This window comes from Bemisia tabaci, chromosome 2, assembly GCF_918797505.1.
Source record: "Bemisia tabaci chromosome 2, PGI_BMITA_v3".
NCBI lineage: Eukaryota > Metazoa > Arthropoda > Insecta > Hemiptera > Aleyrodidae > Bemisia > Bemisia tabaci.
The window spans coordinates 51356442-51380317 of record NC_092794.1 but is presented as its reverse complement, the minus strand read 5'-3'; the positions used below and the strand labels follow the sequence as shown (position 1 = coordinate 51380317).

At 42.6% G+C, this 23876-nt stretch overlaps 1 protein-coding gene and 1 long non-coding RNA gene across 2 annotated transcripts in view; both read right to left on the bottom strand.

The window, feature by feature from the left end:
* The window catches only part of LOC140224119 (uncharacterized), a 643754-nt gene that overhangs the window by 76774 nt on the left and 543104 nt on the right, over positions 1–23876 (bottom strand). Inside the window, exon 2 of the long non-coding RNA XR_011899393.1 lies at positions 6338–6420. This is a non-coding gene — a long non-coding RNA (uncharacterized lncRNA). The remainder of the gene's footprint in view (positions 1–6337; positions 6421–23876) is intronic.
* LOC109039486 (uncharacterized) overlaps positions 1–23876 on the bottom strand; it is a 613681-nt gene that overhangs the window by 378813 nt on the left and 210992 nt on the right. The window lies entirely within an intron of this gene.

Below are 23876 nucleotides of genomic sequence, written 5' to 3'. Positions count from 1 at the left end.
TACTCGTAAATTTTACTTTTACTGAGAAACTGTTGGGCATTTTTCACCTGAAAACAGCAATTTTTCTTCCAACTACACGCAAAAAGCACGTGGCCTCATTTTGGACAGTTTCCGACATATATTCTTGTAAAAACTTTCATTTTTTTTAAAAAAGAGGTGGTTTAAAAATGTCCTCTTTTGCCGACAAGGCCCAAAAAAAAAAGAAGAAGAAGGATATACGAGAGAAAGAGAGAGAGAACATCCACGTTCCTCCAAAAGCCAAGATGTGATACCATCAAAGTCACCCTAGCCGGGATCCAAACCCGGGACATCTGGGTCCATAGTCAGTTCCGCTACCCACTAGCATTGCCCCTTTCTACTCTGACGACCTGTGCTATAGACTTTCATTCCGCCCATGCCGGTGTCACGGTGTCGCGATCATAGGTGAGGTTAAGGTTCGAGATGGAATTTTCGCGGAGTTCGAGGGGATTTGTTGCGTGCAAAGATGGTTGATGGCAGATTGGGAATGAGAATGGCGTTGCCACTTACGGCAGGTTCTCGGAATTTCCCCATAGATACCAACCGCGTGAAAGCAAACATTTTTTACGCGGAAATCGTGGAGCACCCGATTCGATATTGCGCAGTTTCGAAATCTGAGTTTCCACAGAGGATTTGCACAGAAGTGTCACGTCTTTACAGGGAGTCCCAGCGCTGCACGGAAAAAATAAGATCGGTTGCAGGCTCCGTTAGTACACTTCAAATTTCAACATCAAAAAGTCTCTGATGGGCACCCATCATTCGGAATGGAGTTCTTTCGTGTGTCAAGAATTCGAGATTTAAGTTCTGATACCTACGTAACATTTTGGGAGGAACACGATGGTGCTATTGGTTTTCTCTGAAAAAAACTTTAAAACTCGAGAAAAAACTTAGTCAGGGCCGTAATAGAGGGGATATCCCACGCTATCTCGAGAATCCTAGGATATTTAAGGAGTGTCTAGGGAGCAAATACATTTACAGGGTTGGCACTTCGTTCGCGAACACTATAACTGTAAACACGGCAACCTTCCTTTAATAAATAACTGTACACTATAAACTATAGTGCATTTTCTCAATATCTTGGCATGGAGAGTATGACTTCGTAAATAGGCAGACTCTCATAAGATCTCCCCTGCTTTATCTTTGACTGCATTGCCTCCCACCAGAACGTACGCAATTTCCTCCGTTACTGCCTCAACTTTGAGAGCTTTTTTTTTAGCTTTGGGGTTCGTTTCAGAGAAAACCAATGGCGTCATCGTGTTTTTCGCGAAATTTCACGCAAGAAAACGTACTTAAATCGCAAATCCCCCTCACATGCAAGAGCTCCATTGCGACGTTTCGACCGGGGGTGAGTTCGTTGTGGGTTTCGAAACGTAAGCGCGTGAAAAAAATCGGTCAAAACTGCAGTGAGAGCTGGGGTGGAAAATTTTTACCGCGCATTTACAAGCGCTTTTGCCAAATGTTGAGAAACCTCAGATTCATTCGGTGCTGTTTGCGACCTAGTCTGAAGAGATCTCGCGTGAAGTGCAATTCCCGATCAAGTCGGTATTGAGCTAGGACAGGGATGACTTTATCGTGATTTCCCTGACAGGAACAATGAGGAACTAGGGAGGGGGCGGGGGCAGAGGCGAGGCGTGAATGATCGATTATCGATAATTCCCCATTTAAAGCTATGATAAAGAATCGATTATTAAGCTGTTCGGTGAGAACACCCTGTTTATCGATCCTTTTCTATAGGTTTACATGGCAGATAAATCGATATATCGCAAAGCATGCCACGCCACTGAGCGGGTGCACCGATGGCAATACCGAGCGGTGTCACTCGATGTGTCAAAACTCTCGGTAAACCCGCTACTGAACATGACAGCACTTTCTGACAGGACGGGGAGAAAATTTCTCTATTCCACAGGGTGCACCCCTCACGAGATTTCTCTGAAGGTTTAAAAGCTTGCAGTTCATGAAGCTCTTAATATTTCTGCCAATTTCAAAAACTGATGCACAGCCCTGGTCTATACATATCAGAGGGGAAGAATTTGAGGTTCCAGGTGAATAGTTTTAATAGGTTCGTCGCGATGTTGAAGTTAAAACTTTATGTTAGTTTGCAGAGGGGTAGCTGCTTTTATTTCAGAACGGAAGAACGTCAAGCCATTACAAGGTTTATAAATTGACTCAAACTTTTCGATTATTTACGAAAATATGATTAAGCAATATGTGTAGAATATTTTTCCGATCTATGCGGGCAATTAGTCAGAAGAAAAATCAGTGAAATTTTCAATTAGAAACGCCGAACAGTTCCCCACACGAACAGTCAAGAAAACAAAGAAGAATTTTTCTTCCATTTTTCAAAGAATTTTGTTGGCAAGTTAATCTGAGGAATCGGAAAATTCCAATGAAAAATATTCGTTTTACTTTTCAAAAATAAATATGATACAGCTGGAAAGTAGGCAACATTCAAATCGTCGCTTGGGTGACAGAAGGGTGTAACTACACATTGAAATGAGCCCGGAAAAGCATTGAGTTAAATGGACGACAGGGCTCATCGAGCAATGCAGTTACACCTTTTGCCAGGAGGGTGACAAAATGTTCATACGGCATTTTTCATTAGCTTGGCAATAATGGCGGAGTTCTCCGACTCTCTATAGCCTGCTTATTAAATTTTCAATCCGCCCCTGACTCAACAACGATTTTTCGGAAGATACTGAATAATTGTGATGGTACGGAATAAACTGTCATTCCTGATGTACACCATTACCACTGGCATAAAATTAATGGGAAAAATAGCGGAACACTCACTTGCTGGAAAATTGAAAAAACGACGCATTTCGGCCGTCCAGCCATCATCATGTTCACGCGACACTCGGATTCGCATGAACCCGTCAGTAAATTTGAAATTTTCCAGGGAGCGAGTTTTAAAACTTCTTTCCATCGACAATGCTCTCTCGCTGCACAGTGGATCGAGTCAATAGAAAGGCCAGGCATGAAATTTCTGGCATAAAAAGCAAATTTCGATGTTTATTTTGTCACATTTTAAAATCCAAAGAGTGGCTCTGGAAGAAAATTTCACGAGGAAACCAATGGAACCACTTTTAAAACCTCAAAGTTTTGTATCATTAGAGTTAAATCTTTCTAAGTTTCCAAATTTTGTCCGACCTCACTTGTAAACTCGATCCACTGTGCGCTAATTCGGAATTGAAGAAACTGAATATTTTTTTTCGGAGCGAATTCGTGATAAAGATATTTTGAAATGCGCTCTGCGAGTCAAAATTGGGTGATCAGTACCTCTGTAATTAGAAAGTACGCGCGTACTTTTATCAATGTTCCTTCAATACATTGAATCGAAGAAGTCACAATGAAATCTTTTCGATTTATCGGCCCGTATCCGTACGTCCGTACAGCACCTTGCAGTTGTATTTTTCCCTCAAAACTCTAAATTTAAAAAACGGAGGCCACTGGTTTTAGCACGATTTGATTTTGTTGTGCAAACTTGGCTTTCATTTTTGGAAAGAAGATATCGCAGCTTCAGAAGCACAGCACCTCGAACTTCCGGAAGTGTTGGTACACTGGAAAAAAAAAAAAAAAAAAAAAAAAAAAAACACATTGGATCTAGAGTCCAGACTCTTAAAAACATCGAAAGAAAAAATACTCTTGATTCAACCGGATTTTTGCTTAAATCAAGAACCAAGCCTCTTAATTTGAGCAGATTTCCTTTCGATCCAAGCGAAAATTTGATTGAATCAACAGTATTTTATCTTGTCAATGTTTTTAAGAGTCTGGACTCTAGATCCGATGTGTTTTTTTCCAGTGATTGAATCGAAGAAGTCACAGCGCAATCTTTTCGATTTATCGGCCCGTATCCGTACAGCACCTCGCCGACCTCGCAGTTGTATTTTTTCTCAAATCTCTAAATTGGAAAAACGGAGATCGGTGGTTTTAGCACGATTTGATTTTGTTATACAAACTTGGCTTTCATTTTTCGAAAATAAATATCGCAGTTTCAGAAGCACAGCACCTCGAACCTTCGAACGCGTTAGTAACCAAAGTGCAAATATGGCCGATTCCCGCCTCACCGAAGATTGCCTCAATTTCGGGCTTGTTCGCCGCGGCTAACTAGCCTCAGTTGGAAAATAAAGACTGAACTCCGGGAAACATAATTCGTTTCTGCGCGGGTGTAAGTTGCCATGTTCATAAACTTCGTAAAAGTGACGTCACGCATCGACTTGGCCCGCTGGCTGCTACCTAGAACTCCAAGTTTTAGGTCAGGAGTGCGAATGTGCGCTCTTCGGCGTATTTTCAATCAAGAACTTCTTTGCTGAGTGGTTTTCTTGCTTCGAAAGGGTTTTGCGTTGAGACGACTTGTTCGCTCGCTCGCTTTTCTACAGATTGCAGCTCTGCAGAATATGACGGTAACGTGGACAGTTCAGTGCCTCGGTTCGCTCGCCGTTTCCCGGAGGAAAGAACGCAACTACATATATATTTCAATGTTGCCAAACTTCCCCTCACGAATTGCATTGTCACCGGGAGAATCTTAGGAAGGTCTAATTGAGAATTTCACAGGTTTTTCTTCTGATCTCGTGCAAAAGTCAGAGAAATTTTGAACAGACATTGTATAGGTAGATACATTCTTATAAAATATTAAATTGTGGGGGCAACCTTGGAATGGAGTTCCGCCCCTTTCATTGGCGGATCCAGCAAATTGGCAACGTTGTTTTTTTTCCATTTAAACCTACGGAAATGTATCGATTCTAAGAGGGGTCAGGTGCTCCGACAAGAATCGATTATTTAACATAAGGTTCAAATGGAGGAAATCCGGTGTTGCCAAATTGCTGGATCCGCCTATGGCCCCTTTGTCTAGGACACGACGAACTGTTGGCATCAAATTGACGAACTTTTCTATAGGTTCGACCTAGCTGCGGACTAATTATTGAAATTGATAGACAAATCTATAAACAAAGAAGACAAAGGGAAAATAGAGCGACACTATTGGTTTAAAAACGGGTGGTTGTCAAAGACTAAGGGGGAAAATGATGGACTGACTAAGGGTCTTCCGTTGGTTGGTCTTTAACTTACCTCCTTTGGCCGTTGCAATCACCTGCTTCCACTGCACTGGTAGGATCGCTCCATTTTCCCGCTGCCTTTTTTGTCTATAGCTTTGTCTATCAGTTTCAATAATAAGCCCGCTGCGAATTCGGTTAATTTACAAACGTGAGAATTGCTCAAGGAAATGAACGGTCGTTCGTCTAGGTATTTGTCAGAGCGCGCGCACGAGTTCTGAGATTTCCTATTCCTTCCAAAATTTTCGACTGTTCGTTCAATCAACCGTTCTCTGAAAAACGAAAATAGCTGAATGGATGACGCTTCTTCGGAACTCAAAACATCGGGTAGGTCTCGCGGAAATTTTGACAGACACGTCGGAAACGATGTTCAGACGGCATGGGTGAACGTCCTCGTTATGAATGGTGGTCGGCCGGCCGGCCGACGATAGCTGAAAAAATTTCAGCCGGCATCAACAAGCGGGCCCCGATATGAATGGAAACGCCGCGCGACAAAATTTCAGCGCTTTCTCAGAAGTTCAGAGGCCGCCGACGAAATTTTCTCGGGAAGAATTATTGTTATTAACTGTCACTTCGTCTGAAGAAAGTCGGATGGCTTTGAGCGAGGTGTTGAAACCAATACAGCACCGCCAGGCGACGCTACCGATCAAAAAACCGTGTTCGATGGGAACGCGCTTATTAAATCTACACATTTTCGCAAAATCCTGAGAGAGATTTTTTCGAATATTTATCTGGACTTAAAATTAACGAGCCCATACAGGAGAGTTCGGTGAATTTGATAAACTTCGGGAGGAAGATAAAGAAAGAAACGCGTTTATTAAATCCATGACACATTTTCGTCCAATACTGAGAAAGATTTCGTTCGGATATTTATTTTGACTTAAAATTGACTGGACCGTACGAGAGAGTTCCGTGTAAATTGATACATTTTAATAAGGAGGAGGAAAAAAAGAATAAAATGAGAAACCGCGACCGGTGGCCGCCATCCCTAAATTGTACAACGCTTCAGATGATAAGTGAGGTGCTATTTAAAAAAAATTTTCGGTGCTTTTCCTCAGTTTCGGTATATTTTCGTCCAGCGATGTTACTTTAAAGATAAAAGAAACGGGTGGATAAATCAGAGATAAAAAAGAGAAACTGTGGCCCATTTATTAACCTCACAGACACTTATTGTTAAGTTAAAACACAGATGGAAGTGATTACGGTTCTTGGGAACTACACTGACTTATCGAAGAATATACACCAGTCATGCGGAATCATAATGCTCTTACCTTTCATTTTTGTGGTAACGGTATCGTAGGAGCTACTCGTTAATTTTAAGACCATCGGTGGAAGGATTTCATCAACGACTGATCTGCAACAAACAAAGATTACCATAAATTATAAATAAATACCATTTGAAACAAGATTTCTTGCTGATTAAACGAGACTTCTCGTCTATGAATTATTAATTAGAATTTCTATCAATCCAACAGAAATATTTCTGTGGATGGTTAGAACAAGGCATTTGAAACGTTTCTCGGTTTTTTAGTGTATTTTCCGAAGGAAATACATTATTTTTTACTTTCTCGCTCCCCTAGGTTCTTTCAGGTGTGCAGCCAGTAGACCTGCTTTGACCCGGTCCAAAAAGTGAGGCAACATTAAAATGCGATTTCGTCCTCAAACAAAGAAGCAGGCAAAATCATGGGAGTCGAAATGATTGTATCATGCTTTTTCGCCTTCAAATAGTGAAGCAGGCAAAAGCCAGCACACAAAAGTTGAAATAGTGGTATCATGCTTTTTGGGCTTCAAATAGTGAAGCGGGCACATTGTATGAGCCGAAATAGTGGTACCTATCATGCTTTTTTGCCTTCAAATATTGAAGCAGGCAAAAGCGGGCACACCGGAGCCGAAATAGTTGTATCCAAACCCCGGTGCTCTTTACCCATCACTTTGGCGAAAATGGCGGTGATCCCCGAAGGTAACTTTTACACGAAACGGTCAATACGGTCCATAAGTAGAGAATATTTCGTGCCGGGTATACAGAGAGAGAGTCAACTTCCGAGCTCCTTGATGCGCAGTTCGATTCCCTATCGACGTTTCCGTAGAAAAAGACGGTTGGTAGCAGTAGAAAGGAGGGAAAAGTTGGGCACAGCCTTATTGGGGTCTTACTCGCCAACTCTCGACGGAGCTGGTCGGCCCCATTGTGAACCTCTTGGAACCCGTGCGGGAAATCCTATCAACTTGTTGAAGCATGCTTCACACTTCGAGAGGGAGTCCTTTTTAAGCTGTGCATCAACATCCGCGTTAGTTCGACTTCCCTCCCGTGAAAACTTCCCGCCGGGAAGCGGGCTTTCGGCCGCCGTGCAGTGGCGTGGCGTGCTTTGCGATACATCGATTGATCTGCCATTTACACCTAAGGAAAAGGATCGATTGACAGGGTGTTCGCAATGAACACCTTAATAATCGATTCTTTGCCACAGTTTTAAATGGGAATATATCGATGGTCGATCATTCACGCCTCACCACCGCCGACGTGAGATGCGACAGCGGGACGTGTAGCGGCTACTGACAGGAGATCGGGTCCCGAGCAGCCTTGTGAAGTCATTAATTTCCAGATTCGCTTTCAAGGCCTCCCAATTTATCGCGTCGCTGAGAGCAGAGGCCTTTGAAATACTCCTAGCCTACTTTCGGAGGCAATTGTGCGTATTCAACGGGGGAAGAATTCATTCGCCATCGTATGGGCTGTTGAGACGAAAAATGTGCTTCTGCGTGTCTAAAACATCTCATTTTGGATTTTCATGATATTTTTAAACGAAATTTCTTGATTTTGTAGGCGAAGAAATTGACGCTCGTTTGATTTTACAAACCAACATATGTCATGAATTGAATCAAATTTGTCACTTTTGCTGGTCCTAAATTGCAAGTGGTTGAGAAAAACTAGATACACTAGGTATTTCCTGATCCATGACAGATTCTCCTGATTTTTCCTGATGATATTGATATTCCTGATATAGACGTCGCGGATCGGGTGATCGGAGGGGAAATTATCTGGAAATTGAGAAAATTCTTGTTCGAGACAACACACAGAAGAATCCGACGGTTTACCGCTCTCTTGCATTTTTTTAAAGACGTTTAGAGCATTCCCAACAGTTAATAAACGACGCGTTTTTCCGCTTTCTAGACACACATACAAACAGACGAAAAAATCTTTGACTTTCCCTCACCTTTGAACAATATTTCCACCTATTTTTTTACGCTGACTTTCGCTTAGTTATGGCCAAATGCCCTTATTTCGGGATCAAATTATGGAAAAAAGCATTCAGTAGCTGGTTTACGGATGACAAGCCTTAAAATTGACCGGAAAGGGAAACAGTTGAAAAATCAGTGATATGTTTTAGTGATTAGTAGATGCGTCAGAAATTCCCCAACTTTTCCTATTTGAATTCCCTGATTTTCCCGATTTTCCAGACTGCCGGCAACCCTGCCTCAGATGGGAGCCCCACACGAGTGCGTACCCTTCGTGCCCGTAACGACAAGCCTGCAGAACACCCTGTATATACTCTTGTAAACAGGGTAGTATCGTACTACAACGGAGGCGTTTTTGCGGAAACTGAGACAACAGCGTAAAAGCGGGCGTTGCATTTGTTTTGCCCTCGGCGGCCGAAGTTCTCGAGAGCCTCGAGCGCAGCGGCGACTCCGCGCGGAGCTGTGCGGCGAAGCTTTCCCAAACAAACGGGAAAAAGTTAAAAATGCCATTACTGTCAGAAACATTAACATTTCACGTTCCACCGGGACCCGGAGTAAATACATAATGCGAAATGCGATTGCAAATGACGTCAAACAACGGGAGGGGCAGGGGGGAGAGGAGCAGGGGTGGGTTTCCCTTGTTCCTGTCACAACTTCACAACTTCGCGAATCGCGGGGTCGGTCGGCCGGAAGCTACGGTTCCATAGGGGGTCCAGAAAATGCTCCAGCGCGCCTGCCTGAGCATGAAAATGTTCAGAAATTTTCTGTATATTTTTTTTTAAAATCTAAGTTTATGTTTTCCATATGTTCTTTTTTCCTTCTTTTTCCTTTATCACTCTACTCTACTTAGCATTTCCTCCTTCGTTTTTCCACCCTTTACCTGGCTTTCGCTTCGTTCGTCCTCTGTTATCCTCATCTTTCGTGGAGAAAATATCAACAAAACAATTTTGAACCTCGTTAGTTTAACGGATATTTAGGAAGTTTTTGCGGATGCGGAGTGCAAAGATTTCCCAGAAAATTGGTAAGTTCAAGGTTGAGATAGCGTAAACTTTTAACCCCGCAAACTTCCCTGCATTTTGGGCCAGCGCGACTCTAAGTTGGGCACGCAACTTGGGGCCAAGATCTCAAATCAATATGACGCCATTTCACAATTGGTGACTACAATTTCAGGCTCATCCGTTAAAACACATGGTACTTACGCTATTTCTAAACTGAGCCAGGGATTGTAGTTCCTAATTGCAAAATGTAGTCAAGTTTATCAAGCACAGTGGGACTGTCAAGACTATTCGCGCCGCCGACGTCCGTAGCGACACCAGGCTCGATAAAATAGGCTACATTTTGCAATTAAGGACAAAAGTTTTTGGCTCAGTTTTGGAAAAACGTATGTAGTATTGGTTTCTCTGTGCACTTGAGTGGTTTTACGGATGAGCCAGAAATTGTAGTTCTTGATTGCAAAATGAAGTCCAAATCATTGTACCCAGTCACACAGTCAACTTCGCGTCGCGCGCCGTCTGTGGGACCGTGGCTTGAGGCCGCGACCCAAAGTCCCGCGGCTCGAACAAATACTCGGTTCGCCGCAAAAGCTCCGACTAAAAAGTTTGGAAGCACCCTGCAGAGGAAACTCGCAAGCGCCGATGCCGATTTCACGGTCTTCGAGAAGGGCTTGCGGTTAACAACACTGGAAAAAAAAACACATTGGATCTAGAGTCCAGGCTCTTAAAAACATCGACCAGAAAAAGTACATTGGATTCAATCAGAATCTAGCTTAAATCAAGAACCAAGCCTCTTAATTGAAGCGGATTTCGTTTGGATTCAAGCAAAAATCCGATTAAATCAAGAGTATTTTTTCTTGTCAATGTTTTCAAGAGTCTGGACTCTGGATCCACCTTCTCCCCTCCGATGAGGGGACGTTCATGAAATACGTGACGCTAAATGAACTGCATTTTGCAATTAGGAACTAGAATTTCTGCCTCATACGTAAGGTCGTTAGGGCGCATGGAGAACCGGTGGTACATACGATGTTCCTAAACTGAGTGAGAAGTTGTGGGTCCTGATTGCTAAATGGAAAGGGTTCATCAGAGAGGAACCAACCCACATGAGAAAAAGAGGTTTGAAGTAGTATTCCTGCATCAGACTCAATGGAGAAAATTAACTTTACTTAACGCGTCCTTTCACAAACTAATTTCTGTTTTTCGACTTTCAGCTTTTGACTGGAGGAAATATACTGCTGGTGGGACTCAAAAACATTCTTAACTCAATTTTTTCGAAAATATGGGTTGGTTCCTTTCTGATAAACTCGGTCCAAATTTTGGATTAACACCCCCTACCCTACCTCCCCACCCCGTTCACATGTTTAAGTCGTTGGTCCTTATCCTTCCACGTGTACAAACAAACTGACACAATGCTATCCTTGACCCCCCCCCCCCCTCCATAGAGCTTCACGTAATTTATGAGCGTCCCCTATAATGCGCATGCAGCGAGGCTGCCCCAGCCCCCCCTCCCCGCTCCCCCTGAGTGCGTTCATTAATGTATGGATGAACCCCGAATTAAAAACACTTAAGCAGGCCGCGATTTAATTGCGGTGAGGTTCTCCCCTCGTGCAAGTACCCATGGCCTCCGAGGGGTCGGAAAACTCGAGACCGAGAAATGAAGGCTCTAACTTTCCACTCCCGGCTCGAGCACTTCTGCACTTCACGTCGGAATGCCCCCCCCCCCCCCATCGGCCGCGTGCTCCATAACATAAACGGGTCGTTTCACACGTTCACTTTTTCAGGTGCGCCCCGAAACACTAGCTCCCTTACGTGGCCCGGGGCTCATCCAAGAACGGCACTTGGTTCATTTCAGTAATGACCGTAGTGCTACCCTGGTAGGAAAAATGCCATAAACATTCCCACGTTGTCCAATTTCCCCGTTTAAAATAATAGTTATTGAGAAAAATTATGAGTATTTCTACTTGAAATTTTCGGATACTTGAGATCACACTGCGAAGGTAAGTCTCTTAAAAATTAGACGGAAAATTTTCACAAATTTTCATGAAAATTCGTGATTTATCGAAGGAAATTTGTCAACGCTCGAAAGTTCATACGACGTTTTTCCTTAGCACGGCAGAGTCGATAAATATTTCGGCAACAAGGCCGCTGAATAACGCAACGCTCGCGGAAACTTCGCGACAAGTTCCTGATTTCCGGCGAGCACCATCGTTGCCAAATAATGCTAAAAATCACCCCCGTTTAAACCCACGTGAAAATATCGAAGTTTAATCGCACGATTCGTCAACTCGGCGTGCAACCGCAACTTTCGATTGAAACATTAAAAATCAAAGTCTGCGGCGAGGAGTTGGGTTGCTTCCTGCCTGGGAGCTACGTAGAAGTTAATTTATTAATAGCCGCCACCCGTTCCCGGCTGATTCAAGATGTCGTCGCTCCTATGACGTAGGAGCGTATCTCGATTACGGCATGAGCTCCAAAAACCATGTATTCAACGTAAAACAAGGCTCAATTGAAAATCGAGATACGACCTTACGGCAGAGGGGCGACTATGTACCACGCACGTTCCGCGGCTAAAATTAACGGATTCGCAAGCGAAACAACGCAGCGTCAGTCGTGCTGTGCGATGAATCGATCGATGAGCCATTTAAACCTATGTAAAAGGATCGATATCTTAATGATCGATTCTTTAGCATAGCTTTAAATGGGAAACTATCGATTGACGCCCCGCAGCTGGTACAGCGAACCACATGCGTAAACAATCCGTCAGCGTTTGTTTGAACAACCGGCTGACCGGAGGAGCTGCGAAACGGGAAGAATGGCCGGCCAGTCCCTTCGCGGTTGGGTCGGTACTAAAATAAACATATCGTCTAAATCGAGCGTAAATAGCGAGAAAATATCCGCCAACGAAGGATTTCCCGATTAACCCCTTGCTCGAGATTCCACGGCGCTTCTTGAAACTTCCTCGCCGAGACTGGAAGTGACCGGGCGGGTGCGGCCCCCGTGAAAAAAACCCGTTCGCCTTTTAATATCCCTTTCTTCGACTTGAAACTTTGGGTCTTTCGTCATTCCGGCAAAGGTCGAGGAGACTTGAGAGGGATCCTCGGTCCGTCGCGAGGGATGCAATCGCGTGGGGAGCCGAAATTCTTTACGACCTCCTCCACCATTCACGGGAATCAGTGAATGGGGGTTGAACGAATACGTCACAATGGGCGGAGACAGCCAAAAACATACCGAAATAGCCGAAATAGGGCGTAAATGGCAGAAATAGTACGAAAACAGCCGAAATTGTTTTTGACGCAATTGAGGGATGCTCCATGACGTCAAAGATGGGTTTCACAATGGTTCCAAATAGTCTGAACTACAACGGTTTGAACAGGCTACTCAGTCGCGCTTGGTCGGCTACTCGTCTAAAGGTTCAGTTACACGATCAAATTGAGCCATCAAACTGAAGCTCTGATTGGTGGAAAAAGATCTGAGGTGAGGATGCGACCAATGAGAGGCCCAATTTGATGGCTCAATTTGATCGTGTAACTGGACCTCAATGCTGCCGTGTTAGGGGAAAACGCCACATGAACATCCGAGAGTTGCCAAATGTAATTCAATAACATGTTTATTTTAAAGGAGGGTTGTGAATGTTTTCTTTTGAAATTTTCAGATGATTTAAATCTGTAAGCGAATAAAATTCTCTGAAAAATTGGAGGAAAAATATCCACAGATTTCCCTGGAAATTATTATTTTACAGGGGAAAGGCGACGTCTGAAGGCTCATACGACGTTTTTTCCTTAGCACGGCAGAATGTGAGCTAATCAGAAAAGGATGCCCCGGGGGCCATGCCATACTCCCCCTAAACATATACTCCAGTTTTTACGGCGTTCGATTCCGTGCGACGGGTGACGCGACCGGGCGGCGCTGGGATGGAAATGTTGACTGTTGGCCTTTCGGCGTGGATGCGGCGGGCTCCGGACCCCAGACACGACCCAGGACCGGATCGGGACTTCGAGGAAGCGTCGCGTCGTCGTCCAGATCGGTGACGTTTTCGTGGGTCGTCGATGCAATGTTAATGACCGGCTCCCGACCCGACCCGATCCGATCCGCCCGCCGTTCCGAGTATTGTCTCACCGTTCCAAATACCGCGATTTTCGGGAATCCGATGAGGTTATGTTGTGTGATGATGCATCTCGCGTGCTTTTCGGCCGGGGTCGTCTCCGACTCCGAATAACGCCACGCGCTTTTTCCTCGCTCCTTCTTCCGTACTACCGTACGATGGGTTGATTCAATTAGAGAGGTCGGACATGAAATTTTTGGCTAAAACTTCAAATTTTGATGCTTATTTCATCACATTAAAGATTTCAAGGGGTGCTTCCAAAACACAATTTCACGAGGAAACCAATGAAACCGCTTATGGAGCCTTAAAGTTTTGTATAATCGAAGTTATAAGCGTTCAGAGTTTTAAATTTTGTCCGACCTGTTCCATTGACTCGATCAAGTGTGTGCCGAACACACTGAGCATTCAGCCGTTGTCATATTTCCTTCAATATTGGACGAAGTGACTGGGAAAATTCTGATTTTTTCCTTCAGGTTTTCAGACAATTTTGTTCGCATTTTGATCTAAAATATCTGAAAATTTCAAGGAAAGATATGCATAACTTCCTTCACAAATAAATGTTTTATTCGAGGAAATTTGGCAACTCGTGTAAGTTCATACGGCGTTCTTCCTCAAAGCACGGAAGCGTCGACGCCATCGGTTTACATCATAACGCATTCACCGGCGTAGCGTGCTTTGCGATATATTGATAGATTAAGGAAAAGGATCGATAAACAGGGTGTGTTGGAGGAATGTTATCGATACTTTTCCTTGAAATTTTCAGATACTTCAGATAAAATTTTGAACAAATCTCTGAAAAATTCGAGGAAACATATTCACGAGCATCGTTTTTTAAGAGAGGAAATTCGGCAGCATTTGAATTTTGATAAGGCGTTTTCCCATTGCACAGCAGGATAGGCTTGAACTTGATGGAACAAACTAACTTGCTGCGCTGAGAAATATCGATCGCCGGAGTTCGTCGTCCTGGATGAAGTCTCTTGATTGACGTTCAACGCGTTGTCGGGTATCGGTTCTCTCAAGGGATGAACATGGATACAGTTTCTTGCGCCCATTCGGTATCACGCCCGAATTTTTTAGTGCCATCCACGAATATAACATTCAAGATGTGGCAACGTGAGTGGATACACCGGTGTCTTTTCCACCCCTTCCGAAATCGGTCGGTTACGTGGATCGCAGAACCGCGCTTTTTAGACTGGTACTTCAGAATAATAGATACGATATGATAACATCGGTGACAAGGTCAGAGACACTGTACAGGTATCCCAAAGTTAAAGTTAATTCTTGGAGGGGCACTTGGCCCCTCCAAGAATCGATACATATCCATAGGTTTAAATGGAGAAAAACGGTGTTGCCAGTTCGTTTGATCCGCCAATGAAAATATGCTGTTTCTGGCCAAAGTCCTCACCTCGATTTTCCTCAGGTATCATTTGACTAATTTTATGGTCAAAAAGTTGCTCATCAGTTTGACTTCATTTTGCGATTTGAAACCACAATATCTGCGGCTCAGTTTAGGAGCTATCAACTATCTCGTATGTACCATTAATCCCCCTATGGACATGAGTGTTTTATCTAATGAGCTGGAAACGGCAGAATTACAAAATGTAGTCCAGCTACCATTCGGCGAATTTTATGCCCAACAAGTTGCTCATAAATCATCATTAGGCGAAAAGCAGCGTTGACCTCGGAGCTTAACTTCTGCCTCATCTGGTTACGTTGATAGTGCGGGGGTCTCTAAAAATATTGTCCTGATCGCGACCACGTCGCGAATTCTTGGCAGATGCCGCGCGTCGGAAATTTGGCGACGCGACGCGTCTTGTCACGGGAGCGGCGTCCGTCGAGCCAACTCTTACCCTCTCGCCGGGTCGGGGTCAGGGGCCAAGGGTCAGCGATCGCGGGAGGAGGGGGGGGGGGGGTCGCGGCTCCTGGCCGGTGCACCGATTACAATGCAGTTTTCCTCAACCCCGTAAAGAGCTGACGACTTTTAATTGCTCCGACAGCTTTTGATCCTGCTCCCCCGTAAATGGACGGAGTCCGCGACGCAGTTCAGCTCGTTCCGGCTCCGAACGTGAGTCGTGCCCCCCCTCCTACCCCCCCTCCTACCCCCCACCGGCCCCCAAACCCTTCGCTATCACTTTCACTCCCTCTTCGTCTCCCCCCCCCCCACCACCACCGCGGTCGCATGTCATCTCCGTGGCAGATCTTGACTATTTTTTTCCTGTTCTTGTTTCTGAATAGCTCGCCTAAAAATAATCGTCGCGGATTTTCCTCTTTAGGTCTGCTTTTGAGGTCAGTCCATTCAGACCGTCGAGGTCGTTTCTACGCATTTCTCCACGACATTCTGATTTGCACCGAGTGGAGGAGTGCGAGTGTAGTGAGAGTATTGCCATGTCCGTGCCGCTCTCCGATTGGTTCACCAACGGGTGCGGAATCTTCTCGACGGATCACGCGATCATGGTCGCATGCCCGCTTGGGTGGTAAAATGAGGAGGCTGTGAAAATTGGGAGAGTCGACTCGAAATGGGATTCGATTCTCGCGATTCCCCGAAATGGCAGTGAAATTTGCGTGTATTGGTAGAATCGCGGTGAAATTCGCGTGCTTTCAGGAGAGGTCGTAGCAACTTCATGATGGACTAGGACAATATAAAAGATGATTGAAAAAATAAGGGTATCTATCGAACGTTCATACGGCGTTCCCCCTTGACACGGCACACAGAGAATCGAGTCAATGGGAGAGGTTGAACATAATTTGGAGACTTTAAAAGCTTATAACTCCGTTCATGCAAAACTTCGAGGGTTTAAAAGTGGTTCAATTCGTTTCCTCGTGAAATTTTCATCTAGAGTCGCCCTTTAAAATTTAAAATGTATCGAATTGAGCATCAGAATTTGCAGTTCTAGTCAAATAGTTCATATCCGACCTCTCTCGACTCGATCCACTGTGCGCCAGTGCATCCCCTTGCGCAGTCCTTTGAGGTCCAGTTACACGATCAAATTGAGCCATCAAATTGGGCCTCTCATTGGTCGCATCCTCACCTCAGGTCTTTTTTCACCAATCAGAGCTTCAGTTTGATGGCTCAATTTGATCGTGTAACAGGACCTTTTACGTGCGAGTTGGGAAGTAAACCGTTGTTTCCCGAACGGAGGAACGTAACTTCATTCCAAGATTGCAAAATCGACTCCAACAATTTAATTTTTTTCAAGAATGTATCCAGGCATTTATGGTTCAAATTTTTTCTGATTTTTGCACGAGATCAGAGGAAAAATCAATACATTTTTAATAAGAAATGTCCATGATTCTCCTGTTAAAAGTACCGTTAACGGGAAGAAATTCGTCAATGTTGGTATGCAGTTACGTTCTTTCGTGAAGGAAGCTACTTAATGTGCGGCAGCTACTCAGCAATACCTAAAGCGTTCTTCGAACTTATGTTTATGTAAAGACTTTTTGGGTGATTTGTGTCTGGTCGGGTGTTGAAGGTGGCTGAGGATTCTGCGAATATTCGATACTATATTATTTTTAATAAAATTTCTCTACCTTGCGTCATCTTCGCCGCGCGTTCCGCGAAAATCCGACAACGCAGTTGATGAGGTCGTTGCAGATGACCTTGGCCGCAACCGCTCGGGTCCGGGGAGTGTTAAACGGCTTAAACGCCAAGAGTTAAAAGTTGCAAGTACAAGTAGCACGCAACCAGCTTAGTGGTTCAGTGGTCAATGCTCATCATTGTTGCCTGATCAGCAATTTTAATTACTCCTGGTAAAGCAAACAATCCATGGGGAAAAAAGAATTGTTGCTCTGAGGGTCTTCGAGGGCTAAAACGCAAAACCACGTATCTTCTTTGCGGCGTTTCAAAAATTCCCACTTCTATTTCATTTTGGTGAGGAGGGACGAGCAGCTTTAAAGGCTCGATGGTCATACATATTTTCCTGTTAACGGAGACAAAACATCAGGGGAGTTCTCAAGAAATAACGTTGACTAGTTTTCCAGAGAAAAAACAAGGAAATCTGCAACGTCGCAACCTGAGATACACGATTTTGCAATTTTGCCATCTTCTTACAATTAGTGCATTTCGAGCCTTACCGACCAGAGACAATATTTTAAAAAAACCTCACAAAAACGATCTAAACAAATTAATTGAATAATGCAAAGATTAATGTCGGAGATCAACGCTGCTTTTCGCGTGATAATGGTTGATGAGCAAATTTTTGAAAAAAATTCGCCCAAAGATGACTGATGAACGTCGGAGTGACCACTTGGGTGGGCGAATTTTTGCAAATTAGATTAGGACTAGGGGCTTATGGGGCTGCTTCGCAGCCCCTTATTTTTCCTGTACACTTTTCACTTTCACATGGTGGTTTTTTTTTTTTTTTTTTTTTTTTTTTTTTTTATTTTCATTTAATTTTCTGTTTTGTCTTTGAATTGGGTCTAATTATTTTTTTGAGAGAATAAATATAACAAATGTTTTCAAAAATTGTAATTTTATTTAGTAAACTTTAAACTAAAATTTTGTTTTAATCTTCATACAAAATTATTTTTTAGGTTTTACATTTGTTTTCAAACTAATTTTAAAGAAGATCTTTTTTTATTTTTTAAATACTTTGCTTTTTTTTCGATTAAATTGTTGATTCTTCTTTTGCCATTTCTGTCCTGCTTTTCTTCCTATATTTCCTACAACTTTGCTCTTCTTCATCCGGAATGCAGCTGCATTCCGGATGCGTTAAGGGGTGGGAAGGAGGGAGGGACGGACTGAGAAACTGAAAAAAGTACGTTACGTAACGGTAAATATTAAATAAACTTACCTATATATGGATCCTTGAACTTTAAAGCAATAAGGTCCATCACCCGGAATATGAATTCGATTTGCAGAGAAAGAGGCAAAAGCAACAGCACTATTATAATTTCTGATATGCTTTATGAAATTTGGAGTATATAAAAATAATGATTTCAAATCGGTATTTGTCCGAATACTCGGTAAAGAAATTAAGCCATTTTGGCAGCAGTTATTAAAATGACCATTGGACATTTCACCCTGAAAATGGCGAGCATCACAATGATGACAAATTATATTCATTGAACCGACTGAAAATTTGGTAACAAAATTTTCATCAAAGTTCTGATCATCAATTTTATACTTCCGAAATGAAGAAATGAAACTTTGATTTTCTATACTAATAACAGAGTTAAGTTCTTGCTTCACTAAACGAACATGCGAGGAATTCTGGAAAACGCGACCACGTTTTGGAGGACGACCGCCTCGGTCATTGAAAATTTCACTCATAACAACTGTTAAATTTAAAATTAAAATTAGTAAAAATTATTATTATTTTAACAAAATCATAACTGAAAAGTTCAATTTTTAAATTAAAAAAAAATAAATCAGAAGAAAAAGGATGAAATGAACATGGAAATTAATAATAAACATATTTATACACATTGAAAAGAAACAGCGTGAAAAGTTCTCATCAGAAATGAGAAAAAAAACTTGGAGGTTATTGACTTAATGAGGAAAAATTGGCAATAGGAAAAAGATGGAACCAGTCATGAAAAACCGTAAAAAAAAAAAAAAACGCGGGAAAAGAAAAATGTAAGTTGATGGCAGTTGAGTGTTGGAAGTAACCTCACTTAATGATGATTGTTGAATGAAAACAGCTGATAAAAAGACAGCAAACAGTAAAGTAAGATGCGTAGCAACAAAACTTTTCCGAAAAACAAAAAACAAAAAACCCCCACTTCCCCTCATCCAATTTATGAGTTTTTAGGGATTTAAAAATCGGGGACGAACCCCAGAAAATAATTTATAGTTTTCCCGAAGCATTGAGAACAACACCTTTCAAATGAACCAACGCCCCTCGCAATTAGTACAGTGGTTGATTCACAATTTCATTCTATTTTTCAAATTAGATATTAAGATTTCTCGAAACCAATAGCTCAACTCTTTGGTCGTCAAGTCATCATTAGCCGAATTTGCACGTTAACTTCTGGAGGTAAAATTTTTACACCGTAGGGAAGATAGTGGTGTAGGATTTCTGAAATACGAGTATGTCGTCTATGCCGTCGAGTTGGTATAATTTTAGTACAGTAAAAGTAAAGTTTTTATGGAAACAAATAGTCCGATCCCTGAACAATGCTCCGTTCCCGACAACAATGCTGCATTTTTATTGGGACCGAGAAAAAGTGTCGCCGCATAAGTGTCTTGTTAGCGGTCATTGTTAATTGTAAAAGTGGTTATTCATCAATTATCATTTGGCGAGGAAGCGTATTACCGCCGGTCGGATAAATAATGCTGAATCTTGAGGAGCTAACTTAGGTCTTACAGGTTTGCAGGATTGCCCAACTGCGAAATATTTTTCGAATCGACACTCGAAATTTCCCGACAAGGCGGCAACGGCGCTCATGTGTTCAGCCTTATTTCCGCGTGGTGTAACCATCACGACCTTAACCTCACAGTTTTTCGTGAGATTGGAACGTGTGGATCTAACATGATACTGAATCTCACATTCTTCTGGATGGTCTTTACATGAGAATAAAAATATCTTGTTTTAAAAACCTGGGATCTTGCGATTTTGCGATTTTCAAGAACATCCTGCATTGCCTACTTCACCTTCATCCGAAAACTTTCATTTGACTCGACTTCAACAAGTAGTCCAAACTAGACTGAGAATTGGTCACACAAATTTTTCCCATAGCTATTTGATGACCCAATCAAACCGTCCTGCTTGCACTTCTTGTCCAAATTCCCCCTTAACGGTAGATCACGTTCTTATAAGTTGCCCACTTTATAAAGATATCCGAAAACGTTTTTTTCCCTACCCCTTACCCTCTCTTAAAAATTTACTTCTGAATACTCATCCTGTAAAACTTTTTGAATTTATGCGCTCCACTAATCTCAAAATTTAACCTTTCCCCTCAACCCTTTTGTATTTTTACTGATATTTCCATGTAAATTTATTACTGTTACTGCCTTCTTTAGAGGTATAAATGGTCTTAGATGCTAAAGCACCGCTTTAAAATAAAATTATTTTACTACTACTACTACCTGACAATTAATCTTGACAGTATGTTAAAAATACTTTCATGACATATGAATATCTACAATTTATTGAGAAACTTCATAACAACTGCGTTGCTTCGTGCGGAAACCGCGATTGTCCATTTTCCCAAAATTGAGGGGGGGGGGGGGGTGTTCGTATAAGAATGTAGCTCAGTTGATGCTATAAAATTATGAGAGGAGTAAAAACTCGTTTTCTGGTTACGTCAATCATCACTCGTTCTGTAATTGGTTATACTAATCCCAAAACGAGTCCTTGCGCCACCTGCATCATTGCATCGGCTTTGAAAAGTAATATTGACAAAAGAAGGTAAAAATTCAGCGCTGGCAAAATGAGCATTCGCGGTTCACGCATGTCACGATTTAATTTAACTAATTCTACCAATATCGTTGACCATTTAAAAGCGGATAAAATTGTTAAAAATACCATCGAATTAGTTAAAGTACAACAGGGGCCTCACGATACTTTCAAAATATTTTAAAATTGTCAGAGAAGTATTTCCGGTTTACCTGGGGGATGGGGTCGGACCCGCAGGATACGGACCGTATTCGATAGTGGTTCGATGCATCGTTTGGCTCAAAACAATACAACATGACCTCGAACGAAAATTTTAGGATCTAAGTAGGAACAGCTAAAAATGAGAAAATTCCTGACCATTTCACTTTTCATTTCCATTTTGTATTCATATAACTCAAAAATCTAGCACAAAAAACTCGTTCCCTCAGATTTCCTAATTGACTTTTGCGGCTAAGTTTACGTATTAAACCAATCGATATCGATGCAATCTCACCTGTTGGATGTATCGAATACGATCCATTGAATCTAAACCTACTAAGCACACTTTTTGGCGGTCACTAAGTTCGCTTTTAAATTAAGAAATGGGGCAAAATAAGCATTTTTCATAATCTGAAATGTAAACTTTGTAACGTCGCGTCGTATCAACAGCATTAGTAGTATTACCGTTTAAAGTTGGAAAAGCTGAAAATGAGAAAATTCCGTACAATTTCATTTTTCATCGCCATTTGGTACTCATAAGAATCAAAAATCAATCACAAAAAACCCGTTCCCTAAGATTTCTAAATTGACTATAGCGGCTATGTAAACATGTTGAACCAATCGATATCGATACGATCTCACCTGTTCGATTATCGAATACGATCTATTCCGTCTTTCGCAAGGAATCAATCGTCGCTCAGAGTGTTTGTTTACATGCAAGGTTCCCGGGATTTGGCCGAGTGGCCGCGGCCGCGCGGCCGGCGATGGTATTCCACGCAGAATTCCACGCTTGCTTCGTACCAAACGCGGATTACGACGATACGTTGCTCCTTAAACGAAAACACGTACCTACATTTTCACTTGATCCCTGTTCTCCGTATAACGCAATGCTTCCTGGGGCTCATGCGAAAATCGAGATACGCTCTTCTCGGAGGGAAGGTATTGGTCCGAGCCGCGGCACGCTCGTGGCCAGCCGGCCGGTGCCCAGTGCGGCTCGCACTCGCCACTGGCTCGCATCCGCGCCAACTTTGGCCACGGCCACCGCTGCACCGGTGCAAAACCAATAAAAATTGAAGAAAAAACTCGCCCCTCCACAATGATGCCACCTCCAGTAACGAAATTATCTCGCCGCGCCGGTCTGTCCGTGTTGCCGTCCTCATGTACACTGAAAAAAAGTTACGGGCTGTATGGACATACCGACCGTTCCGGGCTCAAAGTCCGAAAGTTGGAGCCGTAGTTTCGACTGCTCCGGGTGGTAGGCCCGGAACATTCCGTCTCTGAGCTCGGAACGTGTGTATATGTCTATAAAACCCGTAAATAGGGCTTCCACGGCCGGAGTTTTTTTTCAGTGTACTTCAATCTGAACAATGGAGCTTTTGCATGTGTCAGGAATTTACGATTTAACTACTTGTTGCTACTAGCTACTTTGTTGAAAATGTAAAATTTCGCGAAAAACACCATGGTGCCACTGGGTCTCTCTGAAACAAACTCTAAAGCTCAAAAAAAGCACTCGAAGTTGAGGCCGTAATGGACGGGATATCCCACCAGGGTTGCCAGCCAAATTATTTTTTTCCATTCCCTGACTTTTCCCTGACTTTCCAATATTTTTCCCTGACTTTTAAGTATGGATCTAACGCAGTCTGTTAAAGTGAAATTGATCCAGTTGATCCCGCAACGCGAGCCCGAGACCGCTCGCGCCTAATTCCACGAAAAATCAGAAAAATCCCTGACCAACACCGAAATTCCCTGACTTTCCCTGACTTTTCCCGGTTGACTTTTTTTCCTGACTTTTCCCGGTTTTCCCGGTCGCTGGCAACCCTGTCCCACGCTATCCTGAGAGTCAACCTCTATGACTAGTCGAGAGAAACCTGGGGATACGCTCCCTCCAATTTTTCAGAGGATTTTAATTGCAATCAGATGGAAATTATCTGACAATTTCGAGATAGAATATTCATGACTCGAATTTTTCAGGTACTCTCGAGTTTTTATGGCCAACGGCGATTTTCCTTGACATGGTAGCGCTCAGATACCAACGATACATGTTACATGTTACAATGCAAGTTTTACATTGTACGCACATGCGCGATGGATTTTAAATGTTAAAAAATGTGAACTCAGTAAAATTTTATTATCAAAATCAGCTTCGAACTCGAGCAGAAATGTTTCGGGAAAAAAAGGCTTGTCTCATCACATTTTTTTTTATTTTAGTAATACGTCGATCCCCAGGTTCCCAGAAGAGAGGGAGAAAAAGGCCCCTTTTTGTTACAGAGCTCTTTGCCCCTCTCGAATAAGCGCGTTTGCGAGACATCTGCCTTGAAAAACAACGTTCCCGTAAAAAATCTTATTCAAAGGACAGTTATTCTGCCATGCTAACGAAAAACGGCGTATGAGCATTTGAATGTTGCCATATTTCCATCGATAAAATATGCACTTTTGAGAAAAGTTTTGAGTATTTATCCTTGGAATTTTCATCAAATTTAAATCATATTGAGAAAATATTCCGCGAAAAATTGGTAGAAAAATATTCACGCAGGTTTCTCAGAAGATTAGTGTTTTTTGGAGGCAATTTGGCGACGTCCGAAGGTTCATAGGTCGTTCATCCTTAGTGGTACAGAATTCATTCGCAGAAATTGTTGCTCAGTACAGCAAACTCAAGAGTTCTGTACGACTGAGCGTAAATTGAAAATATACATAGTTCAATTGAGCCGAAGTATTGGTAAAGATGCCAAACACCGCGAGTGAGATCCGCGTTTTTGCAGTTTCAATGTCGTGCCAAATCGTGCAGAAAAGTGCTATTCCCCATTTGAACCCTCATAAAAAAATCTCAATTAATGACACAACCTGGCAACCTTGCACGGGACAATATCGCACTACTGATGTTATGACTGAAATGACGTCAATGTGTGGTATACTGCTTTTTCATCACTAGTTTTTTATGCAGAGAACGGATTTT